This window comes from Amaranthus tricolor, chromosome 7, assembly GCF_026212465.1.
Source record: "Amaranthus tricolor cultivar Red isolate AtriRed21 chromosome 7, ASM2621246v1, whole genome shotgun sequence".
NCBI classification, from domain to species: domain Eukaryota; kingdom Viridiplantae; phylum Streptophyta; class Magnoliopsida; order Caryophyllales; family Amaranthaceae; genus Amaranthus; species Amaranthus tricolor.
In genome coordinates this window covers 31,258,628-31,279,120 of record NC_080053.1, presented here as the reverse complement: position 1 = coordinate 31,279,120, position 20,493 = coordinate 31,258,628, and the positions used below count along the sequence as shown (strand labels likewise).

At 31.5% G+C, this 20,493-nt stretch overlaps 1 long non-coding RNA gene across 1 annotated transcript; it reads right to left on the bottom strand.

The window, feature by feature from the left end:
* Positions 1-4,194: 4,194 nt before the first annotated feature.
* LOC130818339 (uncharacterized) lies at positions 4,195-12,087 on the bottom strand. The gene is made up of 3 exons (XR_009043950.1): positions 11,765-12,087; positions 10,309-10,465; positions 4,195-7,382 (listed from the first exon to the last, which is right to left on the bottom strand). It is a non-coding gene; the product is annotated as an uncharacterized LOC130818339 (long non-coding RNA).
* Positions 12,088-20,493: the final 8,406 nt, after the last annotated feature.

Below are 20,493 nucleotides of genomic sequence, written 5' to 3'. Positions count from 1 at the left end.
GCTTTTGATTGATTGTGTTAAGTCAATTGTGTGAAATTTACATGTTTTGATTGGGTGTTGAATTAATTTAGGTGATTATGAATACTCAAAATGAAATATATGTATGAATATTCTAATAGATTGAGTATCCTTTTGTTAATAGTATCAATAAGGTCACAATCTTTGAGCTAATTCCTTGGGCTTAAAATCGTTAAGACACCTCCTTGAGTTATTAGAAATATAAATTTTCACAATTAGTACCTTGGTCGCGATAGTTTCTGGGACGAAACTCCTTTTAAGGGGGGTAGTCTGTAACACCCCGAGATTTTAATAATGAAATTATTTAATATTTTAATAACTTTTAAAGATTTTACAATTATATTAAATTATTTCTGAATTAGTTTAATAAATTTCTTGCATACATGAATGTAAAAGTTAACTTATATATATATATATATATATATATATATATATATATATATATATATATATATATATATATATATATATATATATATATATATATATATATATATATATATATATATATTAAAAATACAATTATGACTTCTAAATAAAGAGGTTTGAATCAAAATAATTATTTTATTAAATGTCTGAGCCCACGAAGGTGAGTCTCTTAGTTGGGTCTCGCAAGAAAATAAACCGAGATAAAAATAATATAAATAAATATACATAATAATAATAATAATAATAATAATAATAATAATAATAATAATAATAATAATAATAATAATAATAATAATAATAATAATAATAATAATAATAATAATAATAATATAAGCAATAACGAGTATAAAACCCGTGAAAACCCTAAATGCTCAAGCAAGAGCCGTCACTCTCCTTCTTTCTCCTTTCTCCTCTGCGCCTCTCTCCTTCCCCAAGCAGCTGCCGCCTTCTCCTTCCCCACCAGCAAGCAGCCTCCCTCGCCTCTCCTCGCAAGCAGCAGCAAGGGCTGCGTTTTTCCTTCCAAACAGCAGCGGCCAGCAGCTAGGCCACCACCCTCTGTGCAGCTGCTGCAGCCGCAACCGCCAGCTGCTCCTCCCCCTTCTGCCGTGAAGGCTGCCGCCACCAACAGCCACGGCCCAGCCGCGTGGGTCCTTCACAACCACCTAGTCTTCATCCCTTTTTGTTAGTCCAATCTTTGTGAGCCATCTCTTCTCTTTTCTCTAATTAATTTCTAGTTTTATTTGAAGTTTTATTGAAGTTTTATGAAGTTTATGAGTGAGGTGAGGTGTTGATTTTTTTGTGTTATTTTCATTGAATCTTTTTATGGGTAAGAATTTGATTGATGAATTAGACATTTTTATGACTTAGGGTTTGAAGTGTGATTGAAATTATGGGTTGTGTGTTGGTTTTTGTATTAGTTTCTTCGAATCTTAGTATGTGTAGTGATTAAATATGTTATCTTTGAACACGAAATGATTAGGGCTTGGATTTAGAGATGAAATTACTAATAATGTGTGTTTTATACTATATTTTGGTGATGGTTGATTAAATAACTTCAAAAGTTGTTTTAAGATTTGGTCGATTGTTTATTATTGTGAATAATTAGTAATGGTGATGATGTTAGTTGACTATGGAAGTGATTTCGATTGATTATATTGGGAATACTAGTTACTAATTGTTGTGGTTTGATTGTTGTAAATTACAAATACCCTTATTAGGTTGTTTTTGAAATTATAGATACATGATATTGGTAAGCCAAGAGAATAATGTCAACTTATCGTGGATGGTTGCTAAAGTTATTCGTCGTGTTGTTTTGATTATAGTTCTTAATAGCCTTGGAGAATGCAACAAATGATATCCCGACATGATAACTCTAAGATTTGCTTTATCGTTATATTAATATTATATTAAAATCGTAAGATTTAGTTGTGATTAGTTATTTTTGGGTAACGCGAGCCGATATGCTCAAAATTAGTTAATGCAAAGAAACGATTCACACATACTTCTACTTTAAATTGATGGAAAGACTTATGCTGTGTTGAGTAAATGATTTTGGCTTGTATTGAATGAGTTATGTGCGTGTTGGAGTAATCGAAAACTTATGTTGAATGGGTGATAGCTGTTACTGTGGTATTTAGTTGGTATGGCAAAGTAGTTAAGAGAACTTATTAGTTCTACTCATAACTTGTATAGGTTCCCAGTTCATAAGAGGAAAGTAGAACTTAATTGGGTGATTTTTGTGACTTTTGATCGTGCAGTGACGCTTAAAAATACGTACACGCAGTAACGAACTCTTAATATGCAATTTTTATTTAAGACGTTATTGTTCATTGTAATAATATGCACTGCATCAAAATTGAGATACTAGCGAGTACGCCTTATACGAAACGTCGTCGACTATGAAATCCTTGCGCTTAAAATAGTTATAGAGAATGAAAGTGTTAGTAGGAGGCGGGGACCACCCCCCTTATTTATTTAAGAATTAGATTATGCCTAATTGGAGTTAGAATGACTCTTTTATAGGTGAATTTCATATTCTATTGAGTGGCTCAGTGGGTTTTGGCGCGCTGCTATCCCAGGGCGCTCATTAAAAGCTGAGAGTGGAAGTTATTCCCATCTGATAAGGTACTATATTATGATTAGCTGGCGTGACTTAACTGGATTATGTCCGGTTGTTTTATTAGTCCCCTAGGTGAGGTTCGACGGGACCACCGTAAGGGGGGTATGAGCATGCTTGGGTCACTGGGCGCCGGATGGCCGATACCGCCCCTTGACCGAGGTGATACCATGCGGGCCTTGCAAACCCCAATATGGTGGCCTCTTCACTGGTTTAGTACCCCAGTGTGTTAGGTTTTTCCCGAAGGTAGGACCCGAGAGGGTTAGCTGGAGGGGGCATGAGCTCGTACTTTGCCAATGGGCGCCGGATGGCCGATAACGCCCTTGGCCGTGTCACTATGCCAGGAAGTAGAGAAAAGATCCACTGATAGAAAACTATTCAGTGATAGAAAATTTATTCAGTGATAGAAAATTTATTCATTGATCGAAAGTTATTTATTGATAGTAGGTTCATTCTTTGGTAGAAAGCTTACGCGTTGATAGAACGTTTACTCTTTGGTAGAATAGTTACTCTTTGATAGAACATCTACTTACTGATAGAATAGTTTATGCTATTGAGAAATGTGCCTAAGTTAAGTTACCTCAAGGGTATTACAGACTATGACCACACTTACCTTAAGATAGACAAGCTCTATAAGTTCATGTGTTAGGTATTCTGTTAATGCCTTGATCGAGTTGAGCTATGCGTGTTTTGCAAGGGTTTATATTTGAAAAGAGGAGCGTGAAGACCTGCATTCTACCCAAGAGAACATGGTTCGGGCTGGAAAGCACGTAATGAAATTAAGAAGTATAAGTGGCCGATAAACGGTTACTATCTGTGCTTGCGTTTTATGAAATCATCTTATGTTGATTTATGATATAATGCTATCTAGTAGTTGACCTTATTATATTTGATGCTAGCTACTGACGTGTACGTGTTTGTGTTTATGTTTGTTTGTTGATGACTTTCTATGATTGTCCTGCTATGACACGTTGGCCTTTGGTCTAATGTCGAGCAGCAGGGGGATCATAGACAAGCGTAGCAGGTACCGGAGCTTCTTTTGCATTGCATTACATTTGGGAAGAGTGATGAGAGCGAAGCATACCCTGTGTCGTATCGCTATCTTTCGATTTTTTAGCTCTTGTTATCTTTTGTAAACTTTGGTTGTATATGTTTTGTTACGAGGTCTTGTTTCCTCCCTCATATATTTGTATTTCCGCTGCGTAGTTTATAATTCTGTATGGTTTTAAGGAGTTAAGTCTTTTTAAAACGCAAACGTCGACACTGGAACCACGATCCATGTTTGGCATGTTGATTTGAGAAGCCGGCGACGAATCATTCCGCCGTGACATAGTCTTCATAGGCCGTTAGTGCCTTTACTTTGTTAGCTTATTAATTAACTTTTGTTTTTCTACAAAGGTGCACAGTTTTAAGACAGATGCTGCCAAAATTTCCACTCACTCACCTTTTTAAAGTTAATAATTAAAGTTTATCTAAATTCTTTTCCTTTTTCTTTTATGTAACACCCGAATTTCCTCCCGTCCTTTACGGTTTGGTTTCGTTAAGGGGTCGGAAATTCTGGGGTGTTACAGGTGGTCCCCTGAATTTCCGACCCCTTAACGAAACCAAAACCGTAAAGGACGGGAGGAAATCCGGGTGTTAAATAAAAGAATAGGAATTGAATTTAGATAAACATTAATTATTGACTTAAAAAAAAGTGAGTGGAAATTTTGGCAGCATTTGCCTTAAAACTGTGCGTCTTTGTAGAAAAACAAAAGTTAATTAAAAAGCTAATCAAGTAAAAGCACTAACGGTCTATCAAAACTATGTCACGGCGGAATGATTCGTCGCCGGCCTCTCAAATCAACATGCCAAACATGGATCGTGGTTCCACTGTCGACGTTTGCGTTTTAAAAAAATGACTTAACTCCTTAAAGCCATACAGAATTATAAACTACGCAGCGGAAATACAAATATACGAGGGAGGAAATAGGGCCTCGTAACAAAACATATACAACCAAAGTTTACAAAAGATAACAAGAGCTACATAATCGAAAGATGGCGGCATGACACAGGTTATGCTTCGCCCTCATCACTCTCCCCAAATGTAATGCAATGCAAAAGAAGCTCCAATACCTGCTACGCCAGTCTATAATCCTCCTGCTGCTCGACATTAGACCAAAGGCCAATGCGTCATAGCAGAACAATCATAGAAAGTCATCAACAATCAAACATAAACACAAACACGTACACGTCAGTAACTAACATCAAATATTATAAGACCAACTACTAGATAGCATTATATCATAAATCAACATAAGATGATTTCATAAAACGCAAGCACAGATAGTAACCGTATCGGCCACTTATACTTCTTAATTTCATTACGCGCCTTCCAACCCGAACCATGTTCTCTTGGGTAGAATGCAGGTCTTCACGCTCCTCTTTTCAAATATAAACCCTTGCAAAACACGCATAGCTCAACTCAATTAAGGCATTAACAGAATACCTAACACATGACCTTATAGAGCTTGTCTATCTTAAGGTAAGTGTGATCATAGTCTGTAATACCCTTGAGGTAACTTAACTTAGGCACATTTCTCAATAGCATAAACTATTCTATCAGTAAGTAGATGTTCTATCAAAGAGTAAATATTCTACCAAAGAGTAAACGTTCTATCAACGCGTAAGCTTTCTACCAAAGAATGAACCTACTATCAATAAATAACTTTCGATCAATGAATAAATTTTCTATCACTGAATAGTTTTCTATCAGTGGATCTTTTCTCTACTTCCTGGCATAGTGACACGGCCAAGGGCGTTATCGGCCATCCGGCGCCCATTGGCAAAGTACGAGCTCATGCCCCCTCCAGCTGACCCTTTCGGGTCCTACCTTCGGGAAAAACCTAACACACTAGGGTACTAAACCAGTGAAGAGGCCACCATATTGGGGTTTGCAAGGCCCGCATGGTATCACCTCGGTCAAGGGGCGGTATCGGCCATCCGGCGCCCAGTGACCCAAGCATGCTCATACCCCCCTTACGGTGGTCCCGTCGAACCTCACCTAGGGGACTAATAAAACAACCGGACATAATCCAGTTAAGTCACGCCAGCTAATCATAATATAGTACCTTATCAGATGGGAATAACTTCCACTCTCAACTATTAATGAGCGCCTGGGATAGCAGCGCGCCAAAACCCACTGAGCCACTCAATAGAATATGAAATTCACCTATAAAGGAGTCATTCTAACTCCAATTAGGCATAATCTAATTCTTAAATAAATAAGGGATGGTTCCCGCCTTCTATTAACACTCTCATTCTCTATAGCTACTCTAAGCGTAAGGATTTCACAATCAATAGCTCTTCATATAAATTGTACTCACTAGTATCTCATAGTTTCAATGAAATGTATATTATCACAATAAACAATAATATCTTAAAGCAAATTACATCTAAGGGTTAGTTACTATACGTACCTGTAGCGTTACTGCACGATCAAAAGTCACAAAACCACCCAACTAAGGCTCTACTTTCCTCTTAAGAAATGGGCACCTATATAAGTTATGAGTAGAACTAATAAGTTCCCTTAACTACTTTGTCATACCAGCTAAAAACCAAAGTAACCACAATCATCCATTCACGACAAGATTTCAATTACTTCTAACACGTACGCATCTCATTCAACACCAAGCATAATCGTCAATTCGACAATAACACAAGTTTTTCCATCGACAAAGAATAAAAGAATCATGTCAAGTGTTTCATTACACCAGCTAACTTTGAGTTATAATGATTCACATTATCTTGAAATAAAACGACGATTCAGACCTAAGTCTCACAATGTTAGTGTAGTGCTAATATGACGACAAGAACGAATCTTAAGGTTATCGCACAACAATATCATCTATTATATTCTCCAAGGTTGAGCTAAAATCAAGACATCGTACAAGTAACTTCAATAATTCTTAACAGTTGACGCTATGTTCATGGCTCATTACAATTATGTTTTTATGATTCCAATAACAACCAAATGAGGTATTAGTAATTCTAACAATTAAGTCACTAACAATTAGCAACTACTACTCTCAATTAACAACAAAAACCATTCTTTATAGTCAACTATAATCAAAATCATTACTAATTACCACAACGATAATCAACCAAGTCTTAAAACAATTTGTAAGGCTATTCGATTAATCACCACACCATCAAAGTAACATACACCACACACACTACTAGAAATCTCATTTCTAAATCAACTCTAATTATTTCATGTTTAAAGATAACACTATTTCTATTACCTATGATAGGATTAAACCAAACTAATATACAATCAACACAAATCCCATAATTTCTAATCACACTTCAAACCTTAAATCATGAATATGTTCAATTCATCAATTAAACTCTTAACCACAAAAGAATTCAATGAAAAATAACACAAAATTCAACACTTTCATCCACATTTCAAAAACCCAATTCATAAGTACATTCAAATCATCAATCTAATTCTCACCCATAACAAGATTCAATAACAATCATACCAATTTCAACACTTTCCTCACAACTTTATAAATTTCAATTGGAACAAGAAGGAATCAAATAGGGGAAGAGGAGAATGAACCTCGTGGAGGTGGCGCCAAAGTCCAGAACCGGCTGGAAAAAGCCCAAAAAAATGGGCCAGCAGCTGGCGGTTGATTGCTGCCAGTGAGGAGGGAAAACGGGTGCTGGTGGTGGTGTTCTTGTGAGACGTGCAGCAGCTGGTGGCAGCCTAGCTGTTCACTGGTGGCGCAAGGGGAGAAGAGAGGTTGCTGGTGTCTCTGTGGCTGCTGGGCTGCTGTGCGGGAAGGGGAAAATGCGGGAGTAAGGGAGGAAGGAAGAAGAAGAGAAAGAAGAAGGAGAAGGGGAAGGGAGCGACGGCTTGGTCCATGAGCGTTTAGGGTTTCGTGGGTCTTTTATACCGTTTTTTTTTTCTTTTTTTTTTAATTAATTTATTTATTATTATTATTATGCTTATTTTATTTATTTTTATCTCGGTTCATTTTATTGCGAGATCCAACTAAGAGACTCGCCTTCGCGGCCTCGCACATTTTAATAAAATAATCATTTTGATTCGAACCTCTTTATTTAATAAATCGTAACTATATTTTTAATATATATATATATATATATATATATATATATATATATATATATATATATATATATATATATGTATATATATATATATATATATATATATATATATATATATATATATATATATATATATATGTATATATATATATATAAGTTAACATTTACATTCATGTATGCAAGAAATTTATTAAACTAATTCAGAAATAATTTAATATAATTGTAAAATCTTTAAAAGTTATTAAAATATTAAATAATTTCATTATTAAAATCTCGGGGTGTTATAGACTACCCCCCTTAAAAGGAGTTTCGTCCCCGAAACTATCGCGACCAAGGTACTAATTGTGAAAATTTATATTTCTAATAACTCAAGGAGGCGTCTTAACGATTTTTAAGCCTAGGGAATTAACTCAAAGATCGTGACCTTATTGACACTATTAAACTCACTCTATTCAAATATTCATACATATTTCGTTTCGAGCATTCATAATCATTTAAATCAACTCAACACCCAATCAAAACATGTAAATGTCACACAATTGACTTAACACAATCAATCAAAAGCATGTAAAAATCATACAATTGAATCAACACGGTCAATCAAAAGCATGCAAATATCACACCAATTGATTCACACAATCAATCAAAGCATCTAGATATCACATATATAGGTTCAAACAATCAATCCAAAGCATGTAAGTTTGTAATAGGTTGTTATCATAGAGACAAAAATGCGTGAAAACGCAGGAGAAAATGCGTGTAAACGTGCGAAATTCTATCGCATTCTACCCCCCTTAAAACTTAGTTACGACCCCGTAACTCACTAACCTCGAAACATGTGCAAGGATAGTGTGGTTAGACCATGGAACTCTAGTTATTTCATATCTTCGATCTCAATACTACATACCCTAGTATCTGGGTCTCAATATGTTCTATTAGTAAGACAACTCTTCTCAATGTTTACAAAAATAACGGATCTAGCAGATGTGGCTTTTTAAAAAAAAATGTATCACTTGAGTTCGTAACAACACGAAACGTCCTTTTATCTAATGTAATTCTTCAAACGACTTTTTCAATTCTACGTGACCACCTAAGGTCGACTTTGTGATAATCTTGTAATGTACAGAAGGTTTAACTATTATAATTTGAACCATGAATGGGGGCAAAATATCAAAACAACAAAGTTCTAAAAGTAAAGTGCACGAAGTTGCTCAACACTTAACGCGTATTATAATTAGACACCCTAGACCTGAGGATACTTGAATCTTACTAGACTGGTTGGTTATCAACTCCCAAATCGATTCACCGCTAACTTTACTTATCATAACATAATCTTAACCTTTTACTTAACATGAAACGCTCTTTTCATTAATCATATATGATCAAATCATTTCATAACATATTAAATCATACATCATGACTTGATTAATAGATTAACAACTCAAATTAATAACTCAAAACATAATACATGTTTCAAGTATATAGTCAAATTATATATAACACGTTTTAGCAAGTTACTATAGTTAGTAATTATACGTTCACAGTCATGATACTAATACACCTATCGTAATTATTCAATAATAACATCCTTTATCCATCATAAAATTAAATTTTAATTACGACAATATGAGGATGATTTAGAATCATGGAGGGCAATGTCATAGGTCACCAACACTTTTCAACTAATCATTTACCATACGACTAGATATGTTGAAAGTATATAATTTATATCAATTAAGATCATGAGCTAATATACGATTAAAGTAATGCATCATGTTCATATATAACGACAATACTAATGGCACTAGTAGGGTAATAATAATAGTGATGATCAACAAAGATGACATTTTATGTATACATAAAAAAAATGCAAGGTGAAAAATAACCGATGAACACACCTACATCACCGCAATTTCCAATATCAATAGCAAAACAGTCATGTATCATACAATTTGATAAAGTTGTGATACCAACACTAATTTCACGTTGTCCAACCTACATCATAACATTTTTATCACAATACTACCTCTAACTATAAGACCGTTATCGCAACCATATGACTACTACATTAATAATTCTAACACTATACTAAAGTACAACGACACAAGCCAACAAAATAACGCAACACTTGAAATTTTGCATTACAATTATTCCTTCGCAAACAAGTGGAATTCAATCACCCTTCACATAAAATGCGAAACTTAGAACTAACAACTATAACATAATCGTTTGTATTAAAACACGTCAAATTTTCAAGACTCTTCTCATCAAATATTTATTACGATCCAATGATTTAGTACCATCAAATTAAAACTCTTCTTAACACAAGTGAAAATATTATTTAACTCTCTTTATCGCATAATAATGATTGCGTATAATAATCGTTTTAAGACATAATCCATTATCTCGATTCATCTATCAAATTATAATTATTCGCATATTCTTTGTCGTTTCTTCAATGTTTAGGTTTAAAACACCTCTTGACTTTTATTAGGACCACATTATCTTTAGTAACTCTCCAACTTATCACATCAATCATTATTAAAACAATAACTTGCAGTGGCTCTTTAAAAGTTATTAAAATATTAAATAATTTCATTATTAAACTCAAAATAACATGTGGTTACCAAAGCCAGTGGTCCCTATTTTCGACGCTTTGTGTCCTCAAAATCGTGTAGAAATTGCTTGAAGTTAGTAGTCATTCGTGAGAGTTTGGGTAGATCTATTGCCGCTCAATAACCCTCTAAAAAACCCTTTTCCTTTACCTTGATTTCCAGCCATTTACTACAATTTTCGTATTTTAATAACTATTAATAAAAATTTATAAGCATAAAAAATTAAATTAAGACGACATTCCAAAGTTAATATAATAAACACTTACAATCATATAAATTACAAACAAGTAACAACAAAAATAATTCACAATTACAAATAAATAATAAACAATTTTTATATTCATAAATATTTAAACAACTAAAATTTAATGAATTAATTACACATAATAAATTCATTCAAAAAAAAAACATTAAATAAATTCTTATACAAAATTTTAAAAAACAAAAATAAAATAACAAATTAATATTTCCAAAATTTTGATTTGATATTTAAAAATAAAAAATTTAAAAATTTAAGTCAAAATGCTGATTTTTCAAAAAAAAATATTTTAAAAAACATATTTCAAAATTTTGATTTTAAAAAAAACCAAAAATTAATTAAATTATACATAATTCAACATTCTAATTCGAAATAAACAAAAAAAAAATGCTTATTTTAAAATTTAAAAAAAAAAATTATTCAAAAAAAAATTATTCAAAATTCAAATTTAAAAATTAAAACAATAAAAATTATTAAAAACAAAATATTTCAAACAAATTATTAAAGAAACATTTTTCTAAATTGTGATTCGAAATTTAAAAAAAAAAAACAAAATTCATAAACAAAATTCAAATTTATGATTGGAAAATAAAAAAAAATAAAAAAAAAAATATTTCAGTCGCACAAATACTGCGACTCTACCTAGGCTAACTCGCACTTTTTGTGCGACTCTGCTGTGCGACTGCCACTTCGAAAAATTTTTTTTTTGCTTTTTTTTTTCCTCAATTTAATTTAAAATCTACTTCTTACATCAACATTATCATATTACAATCTATTACAACATTTATTAAATAACAATAACTAAGAAAATAAAGTAATTTTACAACAAAATCTGAATCGAATTTAAAAAAAAAAAATAAAATAAATAAAATCGCGCAAAACCTGCGACTGTGCACTGCGACTGGGAATTTTTTTTTTTCCTTTTTCTTTTTTTTTTCCCTCAAATTTAAATTAAAACCAACTTCTTACAACAACATTATTATATTAGAATCTATTACAACATTTATTAAATAACAATAACTAGGAAAATAAATTCATTTTACAACAAACACATTCGAAATCAAAAAAAAAGCAAAAAAAAAAAAAAAATTGTTCTTCACAGTCGCACAAAAAGTGCGACTCCACCTAGGTACAGTCGCACTTTTTGTGCGACTATGATGAACAATTTTTTATTTTTTTTCCTTCCGTTTGAATTAAATTAAAAATTACCTCGAATTTTTGTTGACAACTTTGATTCCAACGCTTTAGCTCCAATTAGTTTTAAGTGAAGAATTTTAATTTATGGAAGTGATGAGAGTGTTATTGAGTGAGTTTGAAGTGTTTTATAGAGGTTTTAAGGTTAGTGGCATTTTCGTAATTTTTTTAATTTCAGGGGCATTTTGGTAATTTCGTTTAAAGGGGGTGGCGAAAAAATGAAAAAGGTGACGAGAAATAAGAATTGGGTTGCTTGATTTCCTAACTACTCTTTCTTTGACGACGTTATATTCTGAAACACAGGCAGTAAGGCCTAACTCCACTGTTTTATGCCTCTGAATCTGGATAATATGTCCCTCCTTCCTGCTTCACCACTCACTCAATTAATAGCGTCCAAAAACTTTAGATAAGACACTAGATCAACTACTTTATTACACGTGTCATACACGTCTTACTCTTTATTTTATTAAAAACATTTTTTTGCAAAAAAACCATATGGGCATTGTGTCTGGGTCATGTGCCTAGTGGCTCATTCTAATTGGGCTGTACCGTGATATGCTCAACTTCATCAAACAAAACGTTAATCTCTCAAATTCAGAAAATTATAAAAAAGAAAATAACTAACTGTATGCTTATTTGGTAAAGTTTTAAGATACTTTAAATAGGTATTTACAATATGTCAAGTTGAGGTTCAGAATATATTAAGTAGACATTTAATACACTCAAGTAAGTACTAAGAATAACTGAAGTAGGCCTTAAGAATATATTAAATAAACATCTAAGTATGCAAAATATGCATTAAGGATAGCTGAAGTATGCTTTTAACTTACATAAAATAGATATTTAGGAAAAGTGAAATAGTAACTCTATAGTAAGCAATAAAAAAACTCCAGTAAGCATTAATGATGATAATTGATACCTCAAGTTGGTATCAAAGATACCTAAAGTTGTCATTTAGTATATCTCAAATTGGCATTAAGGAGTTATCAAGTAGGTATTAAGGATATTTCAAGTTTGTATTAGGAATACATCAAGTAGTCATTAAGGATATATCAAGTTTGCATTATGAACACTTCAAGTAGTCATTAAAGAAATCTCAAGTTGACATTTAGGAGACTTCAACTAGACATTAGAGTTATCTCAAATTGGCATTAAGGAGACTTCAAGTAGATATTAGTGATATTTAAAGTTGGCATTAAGGACACTTTAAGTTGTCAATAAGAATATCACAAGTTGGCATTAAGGATACTTCAAGTAGTAATTAAGGATATCTCAAGTAGTAAATTAACTTTTTGTATGTTTACTATATTTAATACTCCCTTCGAACCATTATAGATGTCCCATTTCCTTATTTGGCAAAGTCTTTTTAGTTGTCCCATTTCTATTTTTGTCAATCCTTTTTTACCTAAATATCCTTAGTTCACACAAGTAATTACGAATATACCCCCATATACCTTACTTACCCAACTACCCTTCACTACTTACCTTTCACTATTTACCCTTTTTAATGGACCCCACACCATTCTTAATAACCGTGCCCAAGCAAATGGGACATCTATAATGATTCGGAGGGAGTATTATTATTTGCTATGTTCATAGGAAATAGTGATAATAATACACTACATATTATCTATCACATTGAGGTATACTAAAATGTCTACATGAGGTATCTTAGACCCCTACTTGAGGTAACCTAAACACCTACTTAAGATGTACTAAATGCCTACTTAACATATTGTGAACCTCTACCTAATATCTCTTAAATGCCTACTTGAGATATCCTAAAACCCCACCAAGTAAGCGTGTAGTACTCATTGCCGATTTTTGGGGCCTCTTGGGTAGCCGACCGCCTAGGTCCCCTAGAAATAAGAGGCCTCAAATATTAAATGATGCTATTCAGGTCCGGTTCCAAGCAATACATTTTAAGTGATTTGTTTGTAAACTTTTTTATATTTGAAGTAGTATAATGTTACATTTTATTTTGAATTATTTTTCTTGAAGTGGAAAAAATTCTATTCTTTAATATAATGAAGGGCCCTATTTTTGAAAACATCACAAAAATAAATAGGGCCTCCAAAATCTTTGCTCCATTCCCGATAGTATTAACTCTACATTTTCAATTTTTTTAATATAATGGGTAAATCCAATTAGAGAACATACAAAATTTTGTATTATTTTATTGTAGACAAAAACTAATATGTAATTTTCAATGTTCATCACTCTAGGATCCCGTTAGGATATTATGTGTTATGTATTTATATAAAGTAAGTGATAATAATTCATTTAGAGACGTGTGATTTTATTATAACTGATATTATATGTTTATGATAATATTGTTTAGTAATCCTAGTTATATTGTTAATTATATCTATTATTTTGAGTAATAGTTATATAGGTTTGAAATTTGTTGTTTGAGAATAAAATATAATGAGGGTGAATTAATTTATATATATTGAGAAAGTTAAAATATTTATAAATTAAATTGAATTAGTCGATATATAAGACAAGTTTGATAAAATTTTCAATTGGGATTAATAATAGAATTTAAAATATTACAAATAAATATTATATGTTTTATATGGTACATGATGGTATAAATAAATGAGGATATGATGAATATTTTAATTAATTAACATATTCAAGTCTCCCATTTGACTTGATGTCCAAGTAGGAGGAGAAGTGAACACTAATAGAGCAATAGACTTTTACTACTATTTACTATTTAGTATTTACCATGGTCAAATTTTTTGAGATGACGTCTCAAATATGGAAGTAGGTTGTTATGTGGTTTGTCATGCCTACCAGTGTTTTTTTTTTCCTCTCATTAACTAAAATTACTTTAATTTGAAAGTGTTATTGTTAGTGGGATTTCGTTAACAAAGTAATTTATGAATATCTTATCATTTTGGAAAGTATTTGTACGTGATATATAATTAAATATTCTTTATTTTTAAAATTGTATTACTATTTTAAGCTTTTTTATTAAAACTATTATTTGACGGAATGGAATAGGAATTACATTATTATTATTATTATTATTATTATTATTATTATTATTTATTATTTTTATTTTTATTTTTTTTACTTTAGAGGTTTTTTTTATCGCTTTCTTATTTATTTTGTAGATTGATAGTATGTCTATGGAAGAGTAAGGACTAAGGAGTAAAGTTACACCTAAACTAATACTTCCACTATTCCGTTTTAGTTGTAATACAATAGCTATACACAATTATTAAGAAACACCTTTTTTTGATAGTCAAATGACAAATTTATCCCCGTATCACATGGAAATGCAAAAATCAAGATGTCATCCTGTAATAGTACAAAAAGATGGGTTTTTATTGGGAGAGATAAAGTCATTACATTTACGGAAAAAGGGATCTAAATTACATAATTCCCCACCAAAATATACAATAATTTTGGAAGGCAAAATAAGTTTCTCACCAAAATCAAAATACACTTTTTAGCCTATATAAACACTTCACTTCCTCTTCCCTACATCTTCTTCTCCACCTTATTTTTTTACTTCAATCAAAAGCTTTAGGATCCAATCCAATCTTAATCATCAATTCTGAAAAAAAAAAACAAAAAAAACCAGGGGGGGGGGGGGGTTCTGTTAATAGTCAATTAACACAATTCACACACTGAACAATGTAATTCAAGTATTAAGCTTTACTAAAGCAAAGAATATGGATGAAAATGCAAATCGTGACGAGAACTTCAACCCGGATATGGAGTTATTCATTTCTTACTTTGAAAACCTTGATATAATGAATGATTATGATATTTGTGAAGAGTACACAAGTGAAACTTAGGGGATTTTAGATATCAGTTTGAACTTCGGTGTAACCAATTTTAGGACCTCAACCAGAATTTTAGTACCTTTAACCAGAACAACAACATAATGAACAACCTCAATTAGAATTTCAGGAAGCTCAACTAGAACAACGACTTAATGAACCAAAGTAGCATCATATTGAACAACCACAAACCTATCGTAGGGAAATAAGTACTAAAATCAAAAAGTTAATTGTACAATAGTTAACTTGTCTCTCTGAACAACCAAATAGAATCCTGCCTAAGGGATCTATAAAAGCAACTGCACTACAACATAATGTTTCATAGTGGACGGTTTGGAGACTTTCGAAGAAAATGGCAATTGGTAACATTATTGATGTTAGTAGCAAAAAAGGGTGACGGTAGGAAAGAAAAGAAATGTGTTTAACATGGATACACTCCATGTCATTCCAATTGAAAAAAGAACAACCATCAGGTCAATTGCTAGTGAAATGAAAATGAGACGTTTACAAGTGTATAGAATGTTGGAAGCAGGAGACCTTAGATCACACACAAATTCCATCAAACCAAAGCTTTCACATGAACACAAACTTAAGCGATTTCATTTTGTCCCAAAATTATACCGCCTACTGTTAACACATTACCAAAATTCAGTTTGATATCAAATGCAGTACACATAGATGAGAAGTGGTTTTATATGAGTAGAGAGACACAACGATTTTACTTATTCTCATGGAAAAAGGAGGAGCCATATAGGTGTGTTCAAAACAAGAATTTCATAGGAAAAGTCATGTTCATAGCTATTTTTGCTAAGCCACTTGTTGACACTAATGGGGACATTGTGGGATGGGTTAATAGGTACTTTTCCTTTTACAGAAACACAAATATCAATCAAAAATTCAGGAAACATGCAAGCAGGTAAACCAAAACTGAAAGCAATAACAAAAGTCACAAGGGATGTCATTAGGTAAAAGTTAATTGCGAAAGTGTTACAAGCAACCATACATGGGAAGAAAAGGTTAGACAGGTTGGGTGAATTACCAAGCCAACTTGAAGTTCCTTCAAAATTTATAGAGTCGACTCATCAATTTTTATGTCACGGTGTAATTAATCTCAATGTTCTTCCACCTGATGAAGATTGAGATTAATTATCTATAGGAAGTGACTTTTTCACTAGTGATGATTATATGGTGATTATATGGTGATTTCAATTGTGTATGTTGGTGATAATTATTATGCATTGGTATTTTAATAAACGAAAAAAAAACATAGGCTATATGCTGCGGTTCGAGGGGAACCGCAGCATATAGTCTGCTTTCCTTTTAAAAAAAAGTGGACTATATGCTGTGGTTCCCTAGAATTGCAGCATATAGTTGGCTTTTATGCTGCGGTTCAAGTTTTGAACCGCAGCATTTGTTAATGGCCCATATGTTGCTAGCACAAATGTTTGGGGTTAAAACCGCAGTATATAACGGCCAAAAAACCGCAACATATGTGTTTTTTATCCACTAGTGTTTATACATGTGAATTACAAGCCCTCTTATTTTTTGTCAAAGGCTTAAAGATTATAGACAAATAAACTTTTTGTAAAAGCTACATGTTAGATGAAGCATTTTGTAAAGCATTGAAAGGCTACATGTAAGATGAAGCATTTTGTAAAGCATTGAAAGGAACATATAATATTTTGTAATCACATCACTTGAAATTCCTTGCAAATTGAATGCATACAAACATTAATAATGTAACTATACGCATTCATTCATCATTGATCACATCACTTGACATTCTTTGTTTACACACCTTTCCTGTGACAGACTCAAAATTTCTAATCTTAATCATTTCCGACTAATTCTTAATTCCTTTAATTTAATTCCTAATTCTTCATTATTGAAATCATCCAACTTTACTAAATTCCTAAATCTTATTTCAAAATTAATTATCATTCTTGAATTAATTTCAAAATTTCTATTTTATTAGACTCTAGATTGATTTAATATCCGACTTAATTTTCGAATTCTTTATTATTTATTTCCTTTTACATGTCCGATTTCTTAAATTAATTTAAGTATGAAACTTTATTTTTTTTAATTTTTAAATATTATTTTTATGAGCCCAAAAGTTTTAGTTACTAATTTATATATTACGAAAATTTTAAATGATTTAATTAACTTACGGTTTACTAAAACTCTACGTTTAAAAGTTCTTATTTCTTAATTAATTTCATTAACGATTATTTTAACGACTTTAATACTTTTATTTAAACTATTCTAGACTAGTTTTTTTAATATATTATTATTAACCTAAGTTTTTAACTAAACTAATCCTAATTACCAATGTTAACCTTAGTCAAACCTACCTAAATATTTTATGTTTGCCTATTTACACAAGTAAAGTAGGCTTTGACAAAATGCAATACCCCCCTTACCAGCCATATGACCTTATGTTTGCCTATTTTTCTTGCCGCCACATAATTTATCTACCATGTTCTCCACGTCATTGCCTATATACCATACGCATAATAAATGTCGTACATCTGCATCAAAAACATATTTAAAATTAATTCAAATATATATATATATATATATATATATATAGAGAGAGAGAGAGAGAGAGAGAGAAAGAGAGAGAGAGAGATCGACAATAATTAATAATAAAAACATGTTCACCTGGAAACACAACACTAATAGCTGCAGACAAACCCTCATCTCGATCTGTTATGATTACGTCGGGCGCCTGAACTCTGCCGTAAATATCCCTCAACCGCTCCAACACCCAAGAATAAGACACAGCCGCCTCATTTCGCATCAAACAAAACGCGACCAAGAAGTTATGATTCGTTGGCGTCATTCCAATGATTTCGCAAAGGGGCCACTTTTGCTTATTCATTTTGTACGTTGTGTCTATCAACACAACATGGGGCCACAAACGTAGCATCTGGATAGATGTTGGATTCGCAATCAATAATCTAGTCAACTGACCCTCACTATCCAAGTCTGTCCAAACTACATAATTATGCTCCGTGGCCATATATAGACAGTGTTGAAGAGGAGTCCTGCCAGCCATCTCTTCTCTCCTTATTGATTGTCTTACATTGTAAATTTGATTCATACTAGCATAAAAACGAGGATAATGTCTTCTAATTGAAGACATTATAAACGCTGGTTGCATGCCAGTTGCACTTAGATCTTGTATGTGCTGCTTGATATCGACATTCATCCTATTAACCCTTATTTGACCATCTATGTACATGAAGAACGGGTGGTTATGTCTTCCTTTTTCACCAGGAAACACTCTAACCGTCCAAGGTCTTTCCTCTGGGTTACGACTAGTTCCTAAAATCATAAATTTACACCCACAACCCCTACTTTTGGAACCAGGTCGGGCAACATTGTCTAAGTTATGCAAATCACCCCTTCTATTATCGTAGCGGTGACATCTTAAGTACAGACTCACTCTAGAACGTCCTTCTTTTTTTTTATATGAAGCACGTGTAAATTGAAAACCAATTGTTACTGCTATCTCATTAGCCCAAGCATGTAACTCATCTACAGAATCAAATTCTCTATCGGTAACAAATCTATCAGAATAATCTACATTATCCCCTAAATTTTCAAAGTCCTGCAAATAATAATTATAATAACATTGTCATAATATATCAAAATAATAACAACTTCAAAAATAATTATAAAAAATAAGAAGAATTATTTTTTCTATATAAAAAAATTAAAATAAAATAACATTATCATAGCAAAATAATACATTAAAATAAAATAATATATTACAACATTTATGAAATAAAAATAACTTAAAAAATAATTTAATTAAACAAAAATAAAAATAACTTAAAAAATAATTTAATTAAACAAAAATATAAATAACTTATAAAATAATTAACTTAAAAACTAATGAATTAAACAAAAATAAAAATAACTTAATAAATAATTTAATAAAAAATTAATTTTATTTATGAAATAAAAATAACTTAAAAATTACTTTAATTAAAATATTATTTAATTTATGAAATAAAACTAACTTATAAAATAATTTAATTAAACAAAAATAAAAATAACTTAAAAAATAATTAACTTAAAAAATATTTTATTTAAAAATAAAAAAAATAATTATATAAATAATTTAATTAAAAAATAATTTAATTTATGGAATAAATTTAAAATAACTTAAAAATAAATTTTTTATTTCGAAGTTAAAAAAAAAAAAAAAAATCCAGTCGCACAAAAAGTGCGACTCCACCTAGGTCCAGTCGCACATTTTGTGCGACTCACCCTAGGCACAGTCGCACTTTTTGTGTGACTTGTTATGTTACTTTTTTTTTTTCGAATTTTTAATATTTAACACAAATACACTAATTATTATAACAACCTTATCATAATATAATTATTTCAAATACATTAATTAACAACAACTTAAACAATAAATTTATTTTTTATGTTTTTTTTTAAATAAAAAAAAAAAAATTTATTCCAGTCGCACAAACCAGTCGCACAAAAAGTGCGACTCATCCTAGGTCCAGTCGCACTTTTTGTGCAACTGCTACCCAATTTTTTTTTTCAGCAAATAAATCGAACCGTTTTAATTACTTACCGAATCGTTACCATGCTCGTCTTGGTATGCCATTGATGTTCGATGTAGAATTCTACCTCGTTTAAGTTAACGTAGTGTTTTTAATGGGTTTTTAGAGAGAAAGTACCGTGTTTGAACTCGAATATACTACAATAACGCATCTGAAAATTCTATATATACAAAGTTCCGTTAATAATATTATTAAGCGATAATAGTGTAATTAATCGATAATAATAGTGTTAAAGATTTGTTTAGTTAAGTGGCATTTTTGTAATTTTTAAATAGGCAGGGGCAATATTGTAATTTCATTATAAAGGGGGGTGGCGATAAAATGAAAAAGGTGGCGACAAATAATAATTCCCTTT